Genomic DNA, 6,509 nt, shown 5'->3' with positions numbered 1-6,509 from the left:
CAGAACCAAGTAGGAGACGCTGCGAACACAGGTCATAATGAGTCTAATCCATTGTTCCACAAAACCCATCCTCCGCATCATTGCTTCAAGGTAGGACCACTCAACTCGGTCGTATGCTTTACTCATATCTAGTTTTATAGCCATGAAGCCTTTCTTCCCCTTCATCCTTGTATCCATAGAGTGTAAAGCCTCATATGCTACTAATACATTGTCCGTAATAAGACGTCCTGGCACAAAAGCACTTTGGTTAATAGAATTGAATTGAATAAAATATTTTAAAATTTTTCCATTTTCTTAGCATTTATTGTTCTTTGTTTTATTTTGAACGTTTGAGTACTTGTGTAGCATAATTTATATCTTTTTAACATTTTGAATAAATTATATATTATTAGCATTGAATGTTAAAGCGATCCATGACTTTTGCAAATGATATAATTGGCAGTTGAGATCATAATTTATTGTTGTCATTTAAATTCTGATTGAAATTTTTGTTGTTCAATGCTCATCACAAGGCCCAAAAAACTCTACTCACAACATATTGATTATTATTATTATTTTCATTCTCTCCATTATTTCTAATAATAGAACATTTAAAGTTGAAAAATGGGTTTTATTTAAGAATGTCTTTAATATTATGGTCAAATAACTTATTGGTAAATGAGTTTTCAGTTTTTTTAAACTCAGTTCCGGAGTTTTCATTTGTTTCATAGGTGGTACCTGAGTTTAGGGGTAAAATCACTTTGGTACTTCTGTTACATTTTTCATCCAAATATTAACGGTTTGCCACGTGTCAACCTCAGGCACTATATATATCTTTAAAAATTAATTAAAAATAATAAAATTGAAAAAAAAAAAAGAAAAAAAAAAAAAGAGAAAGAAAGAGAGAGGTGGCCGGCCACCCCCATTTTGGCCAAGGGGGTGGGTTGGCCAGTCTGGGATGGCCGAAAAAAAAAAAATGGGGTTTTGGCCCTTGGGGATGGTTCGACCGCCCTGTGGCCCTTGGGGGTGGTTCGACCGCCCCCTAAGGTCCAAAACCCAACAAACAATTTTTTTTTTTTTTTTTTTTTGGACAGGAGCCTCCCCTCTTCTTTTTTTCTTTTTTCATTTTTTTAAAATTGTATTATTTTTATATAATTTTTAAATATTTTTTTTATTATTTTTTTTATATAGTGCCACATGTCAAGCTCAGCGGCTGACACGTGGTAGACCGTAAATATTTGGACGAAAAATGTAACGGAAGTATCAAAGTGGTTTTTACTCGTAAATATTGGGGCGGAATTTGGAAGATACATAGGGTTTCTATCAATTACATTGGAAGGTGATGCTAAGGAGGTTGTGTTGGCGTTGGGCAGAGGTGACGGGGGTATGGGTAAATTTGGAAGTCTTATTCTGGATGCTAAAGATGTCCTGAAGGGTTCTCGTTCGTGGGATGTGAGTCACGTATGGAGAGTGGGGAACGGAGCTGCCCATCATCTTGCAAAACTTGCTATTTCTAAGCAGTTAAACAAGGTCGATATTGACTCTTATCCCAATTGTCTCTCGAGAATTGTATATGCTAAGCAACTTAGTTCAGATAATCAATAACATTCTGATTTCCCCTCTAAAAAAAGAATAAAAAAAATAGAAGAAAAAGAAGAAGAAAGAAAGAAAGACAGAAAGAAAGCCATCGGTTTCTCAAGATAGCTTGGCAGCCAAGCAAGTGTGGAGGAAGGGGTTGAAATAGGTCAAATGCTCCCCTCACCTCCAAAAAATTATTCTTATATTTCGTAGAGTTCTTTCAGATGCCCTAGTTGTTTACCCTAATCACTTATTAGGGGCCAATCTTCTTCAAAAGGATTGGAATTCACAACTCTCCGCACCATAATTTTCTTTCTATTAAGTGTTTGAAGTGTTATGGTAATTAGGTTTGTGAAGTTTGAAGATGATGCAAGTCTTTTATTGCTTTCCAAAATGCACCGTTTAACTAATGTTGCTCAACTCTAAAATCCTGAAACTGCGTCGACTGCACTAAAAAAAAGAAAAGATACTGCATCGACTTTAAACCTTTTTTTGTTTCAAATCTACACCGACTTTAAATCAAGTATAACTAAAATTTGCAAAACTGTATTTGTAATTAAATTTTTACATTGATTAAGCTTTTATATTTAGATTGTTCTTTTAAATTAATTGTTTTTTATATTTAGATTGTTGTATATATATATATAATTTTTCTTACATGTTTTAATTGTATGGAATATATACTTGTAGTTGTTACTTGAGATTATGGAAAACATATCAATTAAGACCAAACACTGGAAAACAAGAAGGGAGTCATTTTTGTTATCGAAGGTTTTAAAAATTGGAAAAAGAAAGAGAATTTACAGTCATGTGGGGCCAAATCAACGAAAGAAGTTGATCAACAACGGCTCAAAAACGGTAGATTCTAATGAAATGCTACAAAGAAAAGAAGGACAATAAAGTAAGTCACAGAGGTAAAAAGATGGAAATGACCTAAAGGGTACACTTTTAAAAGACATTCGAAAAGATATGCAACCGCCAACTCAAAATTTAAAGAAGTGGGCGTGTAAGAATCTTAAAAAGCTGCAACAAATCATTGGATGACAATCCCCACGTCGGTGCATTTCAAAGGAGTAACAAAAAAAAAAATTCGAGGGTCAGCACTGATCCTAGTGCTCATTAAACACAAAAATTAGTGTTATCAAACTAGCCAAGTTGGACAAGAGAATTGGGGGGTAACTGTTGAGAATTAGGCAACTTGGCTCACATAGCTTATACAGCCCTCGTGAGACTCTACACTTCTATATATCCGGTAATGCCTAATGTTAAATGTTTCTTTTAATAAACAAAGATATTCTTAGAAATAAAAAAAATAAAAATAAAATAAAAAAAACCTTTGGACTTTCATCTATTTGAATTTATCCTTTTAAGTTTATAATTTTGAGAACTAAGTCCTTAAGTTTTACTTAAATTTTAAATTTGTCCCTTTGTCACGGTTAGCTATCTCTCATATGTGTCTCATTTAACACATCAATGCATATATCAGGTTCATCAGCACTCAATATCAATGCCGTTCAACTAATTTATCGTTGGTTTCGAAAACTGCTATTTAGCATATTTTTGTTCTTCTTTCATATATTTAAAAAAAAATAAAAAAAATTAGCCATTAAATTAGTATTTAGTTTTTTTATATTATTTTATAAATGTTAATTCAATAACTAATTTTTTAAAAATAAAAATAAAAAAAATTATATAGAAGAAAGACATGAGTATGCTGTTTTGACTTTGACTATGCTGTTTTGACTTTCTCTCCAGCTAAACCGTAGGCATAGGATACTTCAGAAAATAAAGAAAAACGAGAATGTTACTTCAGATTGGGTTGGTGCAAAAAAGAAAAAGAAGATAGGGTTGGGGTTCTTGTTGCTTTGGGCCTCCACCATTGACGGAGGAGAAAGTGATCTATTATGATAGCTGGTCAGGTTGGAGAAGCAACTTAGCTGAACAAAATGGCTAATGAGAGAAAGAGAGCGGGGTGTGTCTGGGTGTCTTATATGACTTAAGTGCAATTTTAACCATTTATATATAAATTAATTTTCAAGAGTGATTTATATATGAAATTATCACAACACTATATGGCGAACCAAAAAAAAAAAAAAAGCACACTTTGATCATCAATATCCCAATCTTATAATCAAATTATGCATGTTTTGCTTCCAATATTTGAAACTTCAGAAAAAAGGTGCCCAACAATTGGCTAATTACTCTTAATTGCTATCCTTCTAATTATTCAAAATTTGTGAGAACAAATTAATTCAGCAGCCAAAATGTGTTAAATGACAAATCATTAACTTTGACAGTAAAGTGATTCAGATACCTATTTTGAAACCTAGGCAAAATCTAAAGATCTTATTCTTAAAATTAGAAATCGAAAGACTAAATTCAAAAGAAAACTTAGGGAGTGAATATAATTTTTCTCAAAAGAAAAAAAAAATTGTGACAAATTTTTCTTAATGTAAATTGAACTTGAATAATTTTTTTTTTTTTTTTTTTAATTTTAGCCTATTAAATTGACATTTATGTTTATCACATTTTTTTTTATTATATACATTTTTAATAAGAAAGATTGCATCATTGGTTTCTGTGGTTGACCTAAATTACAAATTGCTCCATTTAATATCAAAATTAATTCAAAGATCCTTATAGTTGGCCTAATTTACAAATCGTTTCTTTGAGTTAAATTTCGTTAAAAAATTTGACAGATTCCGTTAAACGCCACGTCAGCGTCAATAAGATGGGGACACGTGTCAATCTTAATAAAAAATATTAAATTTATAAAACTTAAAAAAAAAAAATTAAAAAAAAAAAAAGTTGAAAAGAGAAGAGATGGCTGCCAAGGGTGACACACCAACCCCAGGTGGCCGGAGGTGGCGTGGCCATCGTTAGGGTTTGGGGGTGGCTGTGCTGTCATCCCAGAGGCTAGGGGTGGCGAGCGGACACCCCCATTTGTTGTGGGTAGTTGCCCAATTGGCAGTCATCCCTTTTCTCTTTTCATTTTTTTTAAATAATTTTTTAAGTTTTACATTTTTTTTTATTAAGGTTTACATGTATAACCATTTTATTAGCGCTGATGTGTAGCTTAATAGAATGTATTAAAATTTGTAATAAAATTTGGCTCGAAAAAGCGAATTATAAATTAAACTAATTATAAAAATTTTTAAATTAATTTTAATATCACATCAAACACAAATACCAATAGTGCACATACTTTTGACAAAGTATGACAATCTGACGTGTCCTTGTGAACATGAGCTACTGTATCTGAATCGTTCTCAATATCAAGGACCACATTATACACTCTTAAAGTTGTCGGCTCACGGGAGTGAATCTAGGCCGGTCAATGACACGAGCATTTGACTACGTGGTGGGTCCACAATCCCCACGAACATCATGGACAAACGCAGAACGCTTGTAGGGACACAGATTATTGAGATAGTGACAGCATTTTGATTTGATGCTTCGACAATCAACATGGTCAAACTACTATATATATCTGACGCCGCCGGTGACCTTGGAAGCCACCGGTTCCTCGTGAATCGTGATAGCTTGGGAGCCAGGCCTTTCTTTTGTCCCTGTTACGTCAATCTTGAGGAGAAAGTTTCAAGATTAGTTAGCTTTTAATTCGGTTTTATTATGAATTAGTTGGCTTTGCTATAATAAATTTAATCAAATCAAACGACTGCCTTGGATTATAACATGCATTTATTTTTTATTATTATTATTATTTTTTTTTTTGAGATAATTGTACCTTTAATCTTTAAAATTAACTTAAATTACAAATTATTTTTTGTGGTTCAAACAGTTCATAGAAGATTTTGGTAATAATTATAATTACAAATCAATCTTTAAAAAATATTTTCATCCATCAAATTAACAGATTTCGTTAATCAGGCAAGTCATACCAAAGATAAATAGCTAAAAAAAAAAAAAAAAACGTATTAAACAAATGCATCATTACATATATTCTTCAATAACCTAAGATATTCATAAAATTAACAAATAATTATAATTATAATAAGAGAAATGATCCATACACTCATTTCTCACAACAGCCCCACAACAATCTGACGTGACTGATAATATTTTATTATTTTTTTACAAAAAGAAATGAAAACAAAACAAAATAATAATAAAATATTACCAACCACGTCAACTTGTTGTGGAACTGTTGTGAGAAATGAGTGTAAGGATCATTTCTCATGCTAATATGGCCTCTAGTGCTAATTTGCTAAAGTGAATGTGATGCCTTTATATTATTATCATTAATTCATTTATGTTTTCTATAGATTTCTTTTACGAAATCAACGGCGGGGAAGCGATTGGATTGCATGCTTCTGATTGGACCGTCTTACATTGACTTATCTTGCAGTGATTCGTCAAGGGAGGCCTAAAAGTAATTAACGCACGTGGGGAAGGGAACTAAACTAATCCACCATTTGTTTATGTTCAACTTTAACATCAAGTTATTACGCTTAGTTAATTTTTTTTTTAAAAAAAAAAAAGGGGGAAATTTTATCTTATTCTCTTGAATTTTTATTATTTTTGTAATCTTATTCTTTTCGTTAGGTTTTGAAAATTAAATAAAATGGTCGATTGGTAAAATGACCCTTATACCCTTATATACTTTATAAAATTATTCTTAAATTATAATTAAAAGTTTTTTTAAGTGAAAAGTAAAATAAAAGAGTATTTTAGTAATTTTCTGTTAAATCTTAACGGATTGATGAGAATACAAAAAATTTTCAATGAAAGTTGGATACACTAAATAAAAATTTTTAAAATTTAAAAAGAAGATTACAAAGTCGATGAACGATTACCAATAGTTACTTTCATCTTTTCTCCCCACTAGTAGTAATACATTGAACACTACCAATTGCTCAAAAGTTGCTTTAAAATGGGTGCATATTTGTTTAGAACACTTGAGAGTCATAGTAATTTTATTTTTTGTATTTATT

This window comes from Alnus glutinosa, chromosome 9, assembly GCF_958979055.1.
Source record: "Alnus glutinosa chromosome 9, dhAlnGlut1.1, whole genome shotgun sequence".
NCBI classification, from domain to species: Eukaryota; Viridiplantae; Streptophyta; class Magnoliopsida; order Fagales; family Betulaceae; genus Alnus; species Alnus glutinosa.
This window is presented reverse-complemented; position numbering follows the sequence as displayed.